Consider the following 17259-nt stretch of genomic DNA (forward strand, 5'->3'; position numbering starts at 1 on the left):
TTCTTCTAGGCCAAAAGATAGACCCTGGGCACAGTATGTAGTTGATGAAGACGCTGACTTATGGTGTCCAGAGGATCTGAAAAACATGTCGAAATGGATGACATAAGATGCCTGCTGGAAAATGACTGAAGAAGTTAACTGTTACAAAGAGCAAAGACCTAGATCCTCAAATCCTGCTGGGTACCCACCTCCAGTTGCTGATATTTAAATCTCAGTGAAGCTTGGAGGGATTAAGCTTTTCTATCCCTTTTTAGACCTAGCCTAAATCTTTTTTCTCTTGGGTGCCATAGGCTTACTTTCCAACATGAGAATGAGGAAGCAAAGGTAGTTTGTACTCCAGACAGCTACTTGCAGGCTGCTTCTCCTAGAAGCTGTATCAATAGCTTTCTGCCTACCACCACCCGTTTACTGAAATCTCCTATCTGTCCTCAGACTTTTCAAAGAAAGGAGCTATGGCATGCCAGGCAGCAGATATACCCTCATGTGGTCCTGTGTCAATAAAGGTGTTGCGGCTGAATTAACTTTTCCAAGTCAGTGGACAGTGCCACTTGGTTGCAACCAGCGTGTCCTTGGTTGTCTTACAGAGCATCTAGGTCACACTGAAATCTAGGACAGACTTAAGTTCAACAAGGCTAGTGTACATCAAAACATGGCCAAAAAGCTGTCACTGAGCTGAGTATCTCATGTCACTGAAGAAAATGAAGTCTCATTAATACAGCAATTTAAAAAGGAACAATTGCCCTGGCCTTAAGTATTAGTAGCTATTGCCTCTGTCTACACAGACTTGGCTCTGAGTGATTGTGTTTGATTTGTAGGGTCGAGCACTGCAGCCCGTAGCTCTGATCATATCCTGGGCTTACCAGGCAGAGGGTGATGTTCTGCAGGTAACAATCTGCTTCTTCTCCCTCCATGGTGAATTTTGTATAAATCTTCATGATAAAAAAAAAGGAGGGAAAAGGTCTGGAAAAGAACATCAATTGCTCAGTGTGAAACTGCGCAATCTTTAAGAACTTTTTCATGCTGCCTATATTGGTGTCAGGTTTCAAAGATGAGTAGAGAGGGGAGGGCCAGGAGTATAAGGAGGGTATGTTGTTTACACCCAGTTTAGCTCATAGCTTAGAAGAAATGAAAGGTAGGAGCTATTTTACTTTTGTTTTTTTTGACTTTCAAAAATCAGATTTTTGTGCTTAAAACTTACGTATGTGACTATTGTTCCTTCTAATATTGTTTATAATTGATCAGTGCAAAACCTTTTGCACCAGCAATTGGGATTCCCCACTCACAGACTTTGCATGGTCTGCAGAGGATAGCAGCAGTATCCTTATGTTCTCTTCTGGATCTTTGAGTCCAATGTTAATAGGACAAGAGTAGAGACCAGGACCGCAAAAAAAGGCTTAGCCACACACCAGTGACTAGATCAGATTTTGAGAATTGACCTGGCCACTTAATGTACTTAAATGCAAGACAATCTTTCTGGATTTTGACAGAGTTGCCTCCATAGCCAGTTGAGAGAATGGGGCACCTCTGGAGGTCACATGCTTCTCTCCTAAGGTAGATGCTTAAGACAGGTCTTTTGAAGTGCCTTTTAATTTCCATCGATTCTAGATGGGAACTTGTTATCAAATGTTGATGGAGCAGCTTAAGGTAGCTGAAGTTAGGTGATCTGAATCCTCTTCTTTGTGTCTCTGGAGAGAAAGTAGCATTTTTAGTTGTCTTAGACATTGCCAGGCAGTTAAAGTCAGTCTCACTCTGAAGTTTTAGGAAGCTAATTCCCATTTTCCAACATGAGGGATAGCAGCATAAGTCTTCCTGAAAGTCAAGAGCATTTAAGTTCCTAAGCTGGGGAGATGCTTTTGAAATGGTACTGGTTATCACTTCTATTTAGCACATTTTCTTTGTCTTCATTTCTGTCATTCTGTGTGTTTCTGCTTGGGACTATTTGCCCTTTTAATAAATAACTTATTTTAAAATAATTATAATTGATTACTCTCTTCTAAGTCTTTAGTTTTCATACTTTGCTAAGCTGTAAAACTTCCAAAGAAAAATAGTGTCCTAACTGCAACATTTCACACCTTGACATTAAGGGTATATTTCACACATGGCCAATTTAAAAATCAAAATAGAAACTTCATTATAATCTCCCTTTACAGTTTGGGTTATGAGAAGCTCAGAATTCCCTTAGGCTTGATTGATAAAACATGGCATTTATCCTATTCCTAGGATGATGTTCAGCAAACTTTATGACAGAGGGAAACAGCTGGTAAAGTGGGTTCATGGAAAGGTGAAGGTAATATAGACATAAAAAACAAGAGGATAATGATTTTAAAAGGGATAATAGTTGTAATAACACCATTAACCTTTTGCTTCAAATTATTGAATGTGTGGTCTCTTCAGCAGGCTAATCAAAGGTTTGCATTAACTGCAATGCAAGAGGAAGCGGCAATATACAACCCGAGGTGATTTTTTTCCTCTTCCAATTATTCACTATCAAACCTTTACCAAAAAAAAAGGGGGGGGGGGGAGAATACCGACCTTTCGGCTGTTGAAGACCCCTTTCAGCTTTGAAATGAAGTTGACTTACTTTCAGATAAACTCCTGTTTCCTTCCTGCTTTCTAACAGCAGGATTTTACAAGGGAAAAATAAATGAAAAATCAATATAATTTGTTATCCATATATAGAAATAAAAGTCAGACCTAAGCAAGTTAAACGTGTTGCAGGGCAGACTGTCAGTAACAGCTAGGTGGGAGCTGGCTCTGCCTGTTTGGTGGTAGAGCACGGAGCTGGGTATCAGCAGAGACTCCCCTTGAAGGGAGCGCCCGTGCTGCAGCAAGCGCTGCGTGGTACTGTGGTGCTACCACATCTCCTAATAAGCAGGTCAGGCACATTACTGCAGAGGTCTTTGAGGGCTCACCTGGGATCCTGAAGCTACACTAAGTCAATTCTGGTAGCTAAACACCTAATTCTGCCTGGATCAGTGAAAAACTGCCTTTTTCGCTTTAATTTTATACACAAACAGGGTGACTAGCAGTGGCAGACTATACCTGGACAGTTTATTCAAATGGCAAAAGGTAAATGCGCTGATGGGAGAACTGTCCAATTAGACCGATCTCCAGTATCATGTGGTCTCACAGGTATCTTTATTGTTCACCTAGGCATCCATCCAAGGTGCACATCAGAGCACCTCCAGGTAGGAACTTAAGTTCTCTATGTAATCAGCAGAGAGAGAATCGCCCAAGTTAGATACCTGAAGCAGAATTGTCTGACTAGTTTGCAATGTGTCGTGTCAATCTAGTATGAAAGAAATAAGCCTAAAAGGAAGTTTGCGCCGTTCCTCACTGACAAAAGCCCATACTATTAACAGCCCCGTTCTGTAGAATCAGAAGACGGTGAGACACTTCGGGAGCAGTGTGCCCTGAATGTGAATTAGACGCATTGAATTTAAAATCAACAAGCTGAAAAGGCCTGAGATAAGACATGAGAACATTCAGAGGAAATGAGAAGTGTTCCGGGAACTAAAGGTGAAAGAACCACTAAGTCACATTAAAAATATTCAGCAAGAAAAGAGATACATTTTCTTTCTCCGGGCACCTTTTCTTAGCAGTCGTTTATAATCGGTAACCTTTCCCAGACACTTCACCAGGCTGTTTTTAGTAGCTGAATCCTTTGTTTCAAAACCACCCGTTGATTTACTGCCCTAAGTGAGAAGTAATTAAGGTGGACAGAAATCATGTCTGTTATATGGATGTGTGAGGTGCGGGAGAGAGAGAACGGGGAGTGAATGAATTTGTCCAAAACATAGCGCGCTCACACGGGTCTGCTGTAGAATATTGTTAAATGCATGTGTATGTAGGTATGCAGGTCTATTTATCTTTCTGCCTATTGATGTGTTTATTTCCATACACACACATGCTGATGTACATATGTGTGTATTGCTGAAAGATAATGAACTGTTTAGGCAGTACTTTGTCAGAATATCATTTAAAGAGTTACATCCTTTTAATGCACAGTAGTTTAAGCAAACTCCAAGGTTCTTACTCGGCAATAAGCCCATTAAATCATCTTAAATACCATGTCATAATGACAATTTGATGCCACCAGATGTGGCACTAGGGATTTTTTTTTTTTAATGCTTTCCTGGAGATACAGCTTCCTGAATTTTAAATTCTCTAGCCTGTTTGCGCAGCTGTTAGATCATAGAGCTTTGCCATCTTTTTGCCTTGCATCAGTTTTGCACTAAATCATGTGTGGCATGGCTACAAACTTACTACATCTAAAATGTTTAGGCTTATATCCACTTCACCCTCATGAAGGCTGAATAGTTGGGCTGTGTGAGAGAGGGTGTATGAGCATTAAAAATCCCAAGATCAGTATGCATTCCAGCTGTGGCACTTCCTCATGTGGGGGTAGCAAACATATGGGCGCTTTCCCTCTGAGGGCTTGCATTTCTCCCCCTAAAAAAAAAGTCATGTGCACGTGAGAGAGATCCATGCTGGCATGAATTTGAAGTGAAGAAGTGAATTTTGTGCAATTAGAAAGTGCTAATAGGTGTGATCGCATCTTAGGCATGCAAGCATTAATAGTGAGATCTGGAGATGTTCTTGGAGAGGTCAAAATCTCATTTTGTCAGACTAGGAGATAGCTATGCGCATTTCCTGAGAGTAAGGAAAACAAACGCAAGACACTGAAAGCGTGACTATTAGTATGTAACAAACACCCTCCACTGCCACCCGGACTCAGCCTGAGTGTGATTCTATGTTATCACAATACTGAGCTCTCATCAGTGCTGAAGGATTATTTAATCCTGATTTTAAATGAATAAGAAATGCCCTTAAAAAGCCTAATTCAAAGCCCAGTGGAAAGATTACCATTGACTTGCGTGGAATTTGGGAGGAAATGGTTTGATTCGCTGTTAGCTTTGGGGCTGACGCATGAATGTTTGAGCAGCTCTATATTGAAGAGGGCATGAAATGCTGTCTAAATTACCCTCCAGTGAAGTGTAATATTTGATAACATCAGTAAATATAAAACAAAGACAAAATGACACCAACATTTAAGTGGCTTGTGATAGCAAATGAGGTTAAATGGATATAGAAAAGGATCCCCAGAGGTTGGATGACAGCACGATGCTGGTAGGAGCCCAGTTGTTACCGTCCTGATATCAACACGTGGAGCTCTAAATCTTTTTGGACCGTGGCTGAACAGATAGATTTGCCCATAGCTACGTTTTCTCTTATTCATATTGTATAGGCTGTCCTCCTCTCCTACCAGCAAGCAAATAAAAACTCTGTGCGAGCTATAGAGGTAGTTTGCATGGAAAAGCAATGAAGCAATTTCAGGGAAGTATTAAATGTAATTTTGGCTTTTTTTGCTGTCACTTAGCAGCTAGAAAGAGGAGACGCACTGGTGTGCAGAGACTGGAGTGTATTATGCAAACCGTTATCACAGTCCCGTTGACTGTTCATGGACCCCCAACTCTCTGTTTCCATCTGTTGTTTTATGTTTTAAGACTAAGTTGTTTGGAGGATGTCCAAATTCCTCTCCCTTCCCCAGCTTGGGTGAAGTACCTGCCTGCCTTAGGCTCCCAGCGTAGTCAACGGAGATAGAGGTTCCTCCAGAAAATGACTCAGTGACGTGCCAGAGCTGCTCCTTTCCCTCTTTCTCCTCCTCCCACCCCATTCCTTTGCCTGCCCAGGGATTTTATAGGATGCCTAAATACATCGCCTCAGTTAATGGCCAAAGGTGGTTGGGATGAATTGGGGCAATGCTGCCTCCTTGAACTGGTCATGGTTCAGAGTTAAAATACGGGTGCGATCCACCAGTGGACAACAGCAGACGCTGCCATGTCTGCGTCTAGCAAGTGGCTCATGGCTGACACAATATTTCAAGGGATAACAAGGGAACTTCAAGCTTATCCAAGAAAATAGAAATGACACAGAAGATAAATAAGCAGAGCACATAAAATGTAAACTCCATCCTATTAAAATTAACTATGTTTTAATTTCTGAAAAGAATGACATTTTGGTGTTAGATTTACCGAACAGGAAAAGATTACATGCATCATTAAAAGAAAATGTTTTCAAGGGCCCTTTTAAAAAATTTTATCCGTGTTTGCAATTGCCATGTGCAAAATATAAAAATCAGAGAAGGGGAAAAATACCCAGGAAGCAGTAGAAATAGCCCATTTTGTGAATTATAGGAAAAAATATACCATCTGTGATTTAGTATGGTTCCCAAGATCCCATCTGTGATCGAAGCACAGTCCTTGTTGAAGGCTGAATCCCTAAGCCATTCCATATGATAAAATATTTCTCTTGGAAGAATCTTGGGCTGATGTATTTTTTTCTTTTTTCTGGAATATTGCTCTTCTAGATGAGATATAAAACCCTAGAGGCCTAATTCCACCTCCAGTGGCCAGCTACAACTGACGTAAGCAGAAGCAGGAGTGAAAGGAGGTAAGAGCTCCCACTACCTTTTCTATCAAAGTTTCCACAGTATTTTTTTATCTGGTCAAGGTCAGGGGTGCGATGTCTGTCTATATGGTGATTTTGTACTCTCTAGCATAAGGTGTTGTGGTCAGATGCTTGTGCACATTTAAAAGGGTAGTGTCTTCTTAAAAGAATAACCACACTTCCGACTGCCTCCATTTTACCTGCAGTTACAGTGTTTTAAGTGAATGAGCTAGGCAGCTAGTGAGAGCTCTGTCACTGAATTAGAGAGGAAAAAAACCATTTCCTCTGCCTTTGCCAGGCAAGGATTTTGTGCCTTGATAGAGTCTGGGTGTAGCCAGCTGCCCTCCCGCTCCTCCCGTTTCAGCCACGGAGGCGGGCGGAAGCACCGGACTCCGTGCAGGATGCGGGCTCGCGCGTGCAGATGTGGCTGCAAAACAGAGGCCATAACTATGTTCTCTTGTCGTTCCTATAAATCTTTCAACAGAGTGAAAAAAGAGAGTGAGAGCCACATTCCTCTGAACTGGCAGGAAGGCCTTGAAGGCAGATGCACTGTCCAGGTCTTCTGATGCCTTTATATGCAGTGCCACTGTAATCTGTGTCCTCAGTCCAAAGGTGACCTTAGAGTATCACATATTTATACAAATGCAACACTTCTCATTCCAGCGCTCTATTAATTATACACACACGTACACACTGGCATCATTTCACTTACCACTGAACTTTATATTTGAAAAATAAACAAACACATTCACCTATTTAATATATGTTTATATTTTCTTCTCAATATAATTACAGGCTGATTATACAATTACAGAAAATACTTATATATTTTGTACAATTATGCTGTTACTGAAATAATGCCTGCAATAGAAGCGCATGTGTGTGGGTACGCACATTTTTATGAAAACACAGCCGTGGTTGTTTCAGGGTCGTGCAGCTCCGGCTAGAGCGAGGTGCGCTGTTCGAACAGAAGGTGAGCTGCTGGAGGAGCGTGTTTGTTATTTCTGTTCTCACCTGTGGGTGAATCTAATACTGTTACAGAATGGTTTCGGCTTTATTATGGAACACCTGCAATAAGGATGCTCACGCAGCCGGCTTTCGGGCTTGGCTGACTCGGCTCCGTCGCCCCCGAAGCACCACGCAGTGGGTTTGCTGGCGCGTTGTTACGGCGTGGACTGGCACAGATGGGACACCCCAGAGACACCGTCTCTCTCGCACGGAGCAGTGGGGGACGGGCCACTGAGCCTGTGTCTGCACTTGCCTCCGTCGGCTTTAGGACAGACGTTTCACTGCGCTTATGCTGCCTCAGAGCGATTTAGGCATTCGTCCAACCTAGCGCTACCCAGGGCTGCTTGAGCGCAAGAGGGATGGGGCAGAGTCATGTCACGGCATGTGATGTCGGGGCACTCGGCTGCAAACTCGGAGGACGTGATTGCGCTTGGCTCTCGTACAGCCCTCTTGTCTGGGTGCTCTGAGCCTTGATGGGGTTCCTAGTCCTAGTTTAATACAGATGAATAAACAAACAACTGGCAGCCATTGAGAGCGTCAGCATCTGCGTTGCTGCTGATGGCGAATGAAACGATTTACCCAGGCTAACACAACAGAGCGGCATCGGAGCTGCGAGCACAGCTCCTGCCTCCCACCTGCCTTTCTCTCAGGTCAGCTGGCTCCCGGCATCGTACCTCGAGGGGGAGAAAGTTCTCCTCAACTGGGTAAATATACTATGGATTTGCCTCTTCCATGCTGTGCAGTTCTCGCAGCCAAAGGGTTAAGAAGAAATGAGTGTGTTTGGCGTGCGCTCTGTGGAGTACCCAAAGTTTGAACACGAAAGGCCAGATTGCTTTTCACTTTTTTAAATTAACCCCCGTCCATACGCACGCAGCTAACGGTGCTGTTCCATTAAATAAAAACTTGTTCCAACTCCTATTTTTAATAGGGTAAGACCCTGCAGCTCCATCTCACAACTTTACTGACACAAGATCTTATTCAAAGCAGTCCTCCCCCTCTCCTCCTTGAAATCTGAGCTTCTGATAGCTTCATCCACATTGTGTTTATTTTATATACGCAGCTCTGCAGCTGCTGCTTCCTTCTTCTCTGATAAATGACAGCATAACTGTTGCATCCACTTAAAAAAGTAAATAAAATTAAATGGGGAAGAACAATACATCTCTGGCAGAGAATAATAACTCTTTTAAGGCACGTATCTAAATTGTACAGCCTGATCTTAATTGTAAGGATAATTCTTTGTTATTTCAAGCAACTTGGAACCCGACAGAAAATGCACGCTCTTGGCAGTACATCCAGGGAGATTTCTTTGGAAACAATGGAGTGAATTCTCCTGGACTGAAAAGAGATTGGAGCGTCTTTATTAGGTTAATAGGGCTATACTCGGTGATGAGAGAAGAATGGAAGAATATGCTGCAATCTATTGTTTGTTTGGTGTTGAAGGTCTTTTTTTTAAGCGTAGACAATGCTGGATGAGGCCCCGCACAGGGTGTTGTGTGGGAGGCGGTGAGCGTTAGGTATCAGGGTAAGCAGCAAGGAGCCCCCGGCCGGCTAAGCGCCAGCCCTCTTCATCTCCCTCCAAGCGAGGACGGTTTCCCTCGGCCCGCCAGCCGGTGAGCTGGCAAGCTTAGCGCACGCTGGACTGGTGCCACTGGTGCGTGGCCCCGTCTGGGCTGCGCATCAGCGCGTTGCTGTTACCTGTGTCGCTGTCTCACCCTTTGCGGGTGAAACCACCGCCAAAGGCTGAGGCCGGCAGAAGCGTGGGGTCAGTGACTAGCACAGTTGCCCCTGGAGCTAGGCTGCAAGTCCAGTATCTCTGTTCAGTCCTTAGAAGTCCTCTTGAATTTGCCTGAAATTTGTCTGAGGATCTGTTAAACAATCAAGGCAGAACAAAGCGAGGGAGAATAATACGAAATCGAGCTATTACCCTAGAGCAGGACAATATTTGTGGTAGCATCAGAGACTGGAATTTTTCTTGAATAATGTTCGGTTCCTTCTGGAATAAGGGAAACGTATACAGATGCATGATGTATTCTTCTAACAGATTGACTAATTCGGAAACTGCACACCTGAGACTGAGTTAAAGCAAGTTCGAGGGGAGCTAGGGGCTGCAGGCAGCCAGATAGTTGGAAGAAAAGAGGATCTAATACAGCGTTCAGGCAGAGGAAGGGAAAAGAAATAATTTCAAGCAACGAAACACTGATCTTGGTGAGGATGGGCTGAGAGAGGACAAATAAATAATCCAGGTGATGACTTAAAAATGTAGACATCTTGAAGAAGAAAAGGAAAAAAAAAGAGACAAAAGCCTGCAAAAGATGGGAAGTGCACTGTCTGTTTTGAAAGTAGCTATGAAAGACCTTGGGAAAGATCAAGGTGGGCAGGAGCACTCTAGTTTTGGGCGAGCGATAACAATCGACAGTCAGTCGAGATGGACACCTCCTCGGAAGGAATAAGGAATAATGGCTACAAAAGAAACGAGAAAGGCTTCCAAAACAGGTGAAGGAGCACTGGTGGGAGATTTACCCTGGGTGGTATCTGGGAGCTGGTTGCAGGAAGGGGCGAGGAAGGGCATCTGCTCAGGAAAACGTGCTACGTGACCGTACTCCTCCACTGCACGGCGGGACACAGGCGTTCTGCTCTTGCAGTCGTACAGCCGGCGCTCGCGTCCCTGGGACCGTGCAAGAGCTCTGGTGGCGCGTGGGGGCCCGCGGGGCGGCAGGCTGGGTCCAGCCACGCTTCCAGCTGCCCTTGCATGTCCCCACGGATAACCTTAATCTTGAAGGCGATCTTATGGTTTCCCTAACTACGTGTCCTGTTTACCACGTAGTCAGTGGCCATTTACCCTTGCACCTAAATAGATAACAGCAAGTTGTTTACCGTGGCGTGGTCTCAGCCTGCTTTGCTCCCTGGCTGGACTTGGTGCTGCCCGAAGGCCCTACTGGGAAAGGGTGGGGAGAAACCACAGCTTCCCGGAGAGGAGGAGGATGTGCCGGACCGCATTCACGTATTTGCTCTGCCAGGCAGGTCGAGGCTGGGTATGGGTTACGGTTCCAGCGTAGCCTCAGGGATAAATAAAAGGAGTCACGTTCCCGCTGAAAGCTGGCCCTGCTACCAGCTCCAGGTATCAGCAGGAAAAGGGCAGCTCCGTGTCCTGAGCCAACCCAGCAAAAAGGAGCCGGGTACACCTGCCTCTCTCCCCGTCACCTTTCAATACAACGAAAAGAAAACGCTTGTCCCCTGTGCTGCCTGGGCCTGCCCATTTACTTGTCTTCTTAGCACTGCGCCCTTATGAGGGTGAGCGGCCCGTTGCTAAAATCTCCTCCTAATTGTCCTGGGAGTGTTTGGCAGGGCTGAGACCTCAGCCCTGCGGTTCAGCGTGGCCTGATGAAAAATGACAAGTTGCATCCCCCCAAAAGCCATTTTGGTTAATTTGTCCTCCGCACAGCTTGTCCGAGGCAATGACTGTGTTTTCCTGGTGTGGGGACACACACACACGCACGCACACTACATGCTGTTTTGGCTATTTGGGCGAAGGCAGCGCGGGCTGCATCGGAGGAGTCCCACGGCCGGGCTGGGCTGGATTTCCTCTCTTTTATTACAAAGTCGCTCCAGTAACGGTGTCCCCTTGCCGTCGCTGAGCGAATTCCAGGCACGAGCGGAGGGCAACATATGGCATTCTGAAATTATCCAAGAAGCACCAGACACAACCCAGTAGGAGAGGCAGGAGGACTCTATAAACCTGAAGTGGCATCCTCATTTTCTGACGCTGCAGTTTGGTAAATGGAAACAAGGTCATTGATGGGTCCGTTTTTTTTCTTTTAATAGGGAGTAAAGTTTTACTGCTTTTGGAGTATCTGGCCTAGCAATTATCGTACTGATGTTCCCTGCATATGCTCCAACTTGAGGCAAAACACAAAGTAGTCTGACTGATATTAACACGAGCTAGAGCTCATCATGAAATAATCACATCACCATAGATTTATCATTTGGTGAAGGTGAGAATTTGTCTGGGAACTGATCAGGTTTTTCTCGTTGGACTAAACATTGAATTAGGACCAACGAAGTGGTAAGGACGCAGTGAGCAAGAAAAGTCTTGCCCTGTGAATGAGGGCAGTAAATGAGGTTTTTATTTAGTTATATAAGCTCTTAACCTTTCTTGCTTCAAAGTGCCATCTAGTGTTCGCAGCCATGCCTGCTGGCCTATATTCCAACGTTACGTATTAGCATCAGATAGCAAACAGTTTAAAGAGACTAAAAGGGAGTCAGACAAACAAACAAACTTTAATAACCAGGTTTTATTGACTTTTAGTTCATGGCTGTAGTAACTTTGGCAAATGATGCTTCTTTATCGTGTGATGGAATATAACATGTTTCAGCCGGGTTCAAGAATTGACCTAGATCTAAGAAAGCCTGGCCAGTGAAGCCCATGCTGAAGGAGATTCTCATCTTGAAACCAACTGTGGAATCGCATGCGCAAAGTATGTGCCCAGTGATGTGTCAAATTTGCATGTGCAGCGAGCATTATGGCATTATTAATGTTATTTGTATTGCAGTGGTGCTTCTGCATGCTAATCAGGGAAGTGGAATGAGGCGCTGCACACATGTAACGGAAAGGTGGTCCCTTCCCTTCCAAGTTTGCGAGCTAGCTACAGCGAGTAGGTGAATATGGGAATAGGAGAGCATGTTAATGACCATAATCCACTGGGCATGTGTGCACACAAGTTAATTGTGCATGCAAATTAGTCATGCAATATTAGCACAGTTTAGCATCTAAAGTGCAAGAATCAGGGACGGGCGATGCACAGGAATGCTTGTGAATGGGAGGCGGAGGAGAGGCAGGGAAGGGCACGAAAATATCTCCACGGTCAGAATTATATCTGGGGCATCTTTCACATGGGGCTGGGGATGTCCTGATTGGCTTGGAAATCTCCCTGCCACATCTGATCACCCCTGAAAACACCCCGAGCACAGACCTGAAACACAAAGGTTATTATTATTTGTTGTTATCTGCAAAGTGCTGACAGCACTTGGAAGTGCCAGAGGATTCATGCCTGGGGTTTTGCTCCTGCGATGGCCAGGAGCAGACTCTAATTAGCCCCAACAATGTCCATGATGGAGAACAGCCCTCCTGACAGGGAGCAAATTAGGTCTCTGACCTAGCAAAGCATTTAACCATGTGCCACATTTTTTAGTACGTGTATCTCTGGATTAAGACCTGGATGATGTAACCTTTTGCTGCCTCTAATTTTTTTGATTGCAGCATGAAGCACAGCTCAGCTTGCTGACTCAGAAATCCTTGGGTCCTGTATTAATTTGCTTTCTAAACTGAGTCCTTATGTCTGGACAAAACACCGGGGTTTCCCGAAAACAGACGATCTTTGCCATTTAACCCTACTAGAGTTTCTGTAAGCAAACCCATCCCCCATATTCAGCTATCCACAACCGCAGGCTCTGAACTGCTGTTGGTTAGCAATGTCTGTGGAGAAAGTCATGGCAGTTTTAGCACCTCTGTGCTATGATGACTTGCCTGACATCTCAGCAGTAATGCAGACCTTTGGTGACAACTGGTCACCTAAAGGACTCTCTTTCTCTCTGTCCAGTTACACACACACACACACTCACACACACACACACACAAGCACACTGTGTTAAGGCTCTCAGCAAGTAAGACAGCAGTTCCTCCTGTCTTTTTGCTCCTTTCATGATTGCTGAATGCATCTTGCATTCATTGACTTACCTAAATAAAAAAATGGCAAAGCAGATAAAATAGTGCTGAAGAACCTGGAGGGCTGCACAAGCTATAGGGGATGGTGAGAATTACCCAGTTCCATCTTTTTGGAGTTTGGGAAGCAGATGTTGACTCTGTCACCTGGAAAGCTTGAGAGTCACCTCCCTCCCTATCCAAGCTGACATGACTTCATGAATTTGTCAGAAAACTCCTTGGTGCTGTGGACTTTATGAGGAGCTACATATCTCTAAAAGGGAATTTTTGGCTTAAGGTTTTTACCCTGGATCTTTTCATGAGATGGTGGGGGATTATCTTCTACAGGACAGGCTGGGAGCACGTCTGCTTCACCTCCCAGGCCACGTTGAGCTTGGTAGTTTTGGCGTGGGGAGAATAGGAGGCATCGGAGGGACACTCCGGATGGAGAGTGGTGGGTGTTACACTTGATGGTCTGCTCACACCCTTTGGCTCAGGAAGCGTCTGGGAGAGTGTGCCACAAAATACTCCTCTTTTATAGCTGCTCTTTCCCCTGTGCTCATCTGAACCCATGGGGCATTGGTCTGACTCCATGTCACTGCCTTATCTCCTCTGTTTTAACTAATCCCAACCCATTCTGGTATGCCACGTAGTTTCTACAGCTTTGAGAGGGCATGATACCATGGAGGGCAAGCACCCTTCTCCACTGGTGCTCCCTCGTGATCCAACGGGCCCCAAAGTTGCACCCCCAGAGAGACTGTGAGAAGCTGGCAGAGCACAGAGCTGCCCGCAAAGCGTTTGCACCCCTCGCCGTCTAACCGTGCGCATCCGCTTTGCCTCTCCTGCTAAGCCAGGAGGGGTAGGGTTTTAATGCATGCTGAGTTACAAATTGGCTTGGAGCAGGTTAGGGTCATCTTAAATTTTGATGCAGAATTAAAACAAACGAGGGAATCTAGCAGCTCATGCTATCAATGACCGTCCAAACTGTTTCTCATTTGCTCAGGCCAGAAGTACCTGGCTGTCCCGTTCCTCGGGGAGCTACTGAACCTAGGTTTTCACATGATTCTCAATTAGCAGAACAAGGGAAATAGAGATAAAAGAGCACTTCTGAGCTATGAAGAAGGAACCTCAGAGGTTCTTGCAAGTGGAACCTTCAGTTCTTCAATGAAGCCGAAGCGTGGTGCAGCATATGCCCAAACAGCACAGAGTGTGCCGAGAAACTTGAACTGGTTTTGTTTATTGTCATGTACTCAGTGCAGCAACATTTGTGCAGATCAGATCTGAAGAGGGGGGGAAAAAAAAACCCTCCACCCCTCTCTTAATTAGTTACAGCACAGTGTGTTTCTTTACTGCCACCTCTTGGCCAGCAGAATATAAGGTTTTATACAAAGACTGGAGCATCTCGTGTGATGTAAATATGTTAAACCTGCTCTGGTCCATGCTGCTGTTTCATGGAAGGAAATATTGTAAATTGGCATAAAAGAATATGCTGAAATATTTGTATTTCTTGCTTCTTTTTTTAATCAACTTTTGCTATCATGGGCATGGTATGGGTTTTGATGTTTGTAACTACCAGCTGGTGTGTGCTCAGGCTTTTAATATGGTCATACAAAAAAATTAGGCATTTTCAAGAATAAAAATATCACAGTATTTTTCCCAACACAAAAATAAATTACGAAAGGAGAAAATTCTCCAATATTTGCTTTGTTCGTCCCCTCTGGACTGCACTGCTTACATGTCTTTTTAGATATATACACCATATGTATCAATCTGTGGTCAGAAGGACCTCTTCCACAACAGAGGCTGGGGATTTTTCTAGTAATTCTTCCGTCAGCTTCAGAACTTTATGTTGAGAAAAACGATGGCTTTCAGACTGTGGTCCGCAGACCCCAGGGTTCATGCCCTACTTGTTCGTAGTCAGGGAAAGGTAACTAGAGCAGACAAGACAAGCTTAAGGTTTGCTGCACAAGGACTGAAACCGCCATAGCAATATTTTCAGGAATCTGCAAATTGAAAGAAGTTGCACACGGCTGAGCAAGAGAATACTCTTTAGATAGATGCTCGCCCTAGATGGGAGGTTTTCAAGTGACAGAGCATCTGTTACATCCTTAGGTAATTTGTGAAAATAGTTAATTACTCCCCTGTGATGTAAAACATCCATGTGTATTTCTAGCTGTTGGGATTTTTTTACATCACGTTTTTCTAGATGGTGATCTCTTCTAACCAGGGCACTCTGATTTTTTTTGGAAAGTGTGGATGCTATCCTAATTACCAATTACTGACTGATAAAATGAACTTAATGTATTATCAAAATACTTTCTAATAGGAATTACACGTGGTCCAGTTTTCCTGTTTAAGTCATGCCTCCGTCACTGATTCGGAATGATTTAGGCAAGGGCTTATCTGCAAACCCCAAAATGATCCTACTGAACTCAGCAGCAGTAGGCACCTCTCAGTATTAAAAATAAAATCTCCAGCACTAGCATTTTGTAATTTTAAGACCCAGCAAACTAACGGTTTGCCAACTGCGTTCGTTCTTTTCATTTTGGCTTCTCTTGGGCATATTATGTGACTCTAGTTTTACTCATTAAAGTCTCAGATTGTGCTTGTTTTGTTAACAACTGTTAGGGCAGGGGTTCTTACTCTTAATTGGCACCATCTGGAAATGAGAAGAAAATTGCTCAGGATGAACGCAAAGAAGAGGAAAGGCCTTGCACTTTCCCCGTTTGCAAAACTTATTCCATTTGGAATAGCCACATCTGATCTGGGAACCTGCTTGCCCTTCATTTCTGCTGGGGGCAGGAGGAGAAGAGCGTTTGCTCTCAGGAAGCAGACAACCTACACTCTGCCAGCAGAACTAGAAAATAATCATTAGAACCAGAAAGTTGCACAATTGAGGCTGCTAGCAAACTAGGTCTTTTTATGCAAATTGAATATCTTTGTTCCCAGTTTTTTTTTCTAATCTTGCACCACTTGTTCAGCATTTCCTTATTTTCTGGCACTGGTTTCCATAGCTGCATGCAATCACACTCTCACACAGATGCCATTCTGTGTTCAAAGCACTGAATGCTACAGGGCATATTAGTGTTTTTATGCTTTAGATCTATCTTTATGTAACTTCAGAGCTCATTAATATATACCATTTTGTGTGATTAAAAAACAACAACCTGGCACATGAGAAGCTTTGAACAGGAGAATGGATTGCAAGGAAAATGGCTTTCTTCTCATTATGCAGATTTTCAGCTAGACATGAGATGGGCCCAGACAGTCAATGGTCTAGGTACCACGTACTAAAATGCAATAATTCCCTAACTACAGACATGCAGACGGTGTATCAAAAAAACCCCAAACAAACACTATTCAAAATGTGAAGATTTTCACATTATGATTTCACAAAAGTAGACTCAAATGAGTGAAAAATCCCGCGATATTCATCTTAAGGCTTTTTAAAATATCAGTGAAAGCTGTTCTCTTTTGCTGTGTGAAGAGCTAGGAACTGGACTGAGGATCCCACAGTGATAGGCTTATTACAAAAATCTAGTTAGCAGAGGCTGGAAGAAGTGTAAATACTCTGGCTGTTAGTGAAGCACAATTCTCCCAGTAGAAATTACAGCTTGAAATGTCATCTCTAAAACTGTTGTGCCAAAAAGGATTAAGACTATGGGTGCCAGAGCTTAGCTCTTCTCTAGCTCTGGCTGCTGGCTTCAAAGGAATGAGGGGGGGTGAGCATCTTCCACACCAAATAAGGTGATATGGGCATTTTTCTAGCTGCCATTTCTGACTTTTCAAGCTGCTTCCTATATAATGACACCAGCATGTCACCTGCTAACCAAAGCACAGTCTGTCTTAGCAATACAAGCAATTGCCCCTTCCAGCCTGCATGCCTCTCCCTGACGTGGCTCTCTCTCTTACCAGGGTATCCTGATAACGCCTCAAGAAGAAGATCCCATGGTACAGTCTTAAATTCTCACTCATGGCTGAAATCATGCTGTGAAGGCTGTAATGAAGAGGAGTAACGGGTGAAGCTGGTAACCAAAACCAACTCAGGATACAGCAGAAGCTCATGCTTGTAAAGGTAGGTACACCACTTGGTACGTTTAACG

This window comes from Dromaius novaehollandiae, chromosome 10 (genome assembly GCF_036370855.1).
Source record: "Dromaius novaehollandiae isolate bDroNov1 chromosome 10, bDroNov1.hap1, whole genome shotgun sequence".
Taxonomy (NCBI): Eukaryota; Metazoa; Chordata; class Aves; order Casuariiformes; family Dromaiidae; genus Dromaius; species Dromaius novaehollandiae.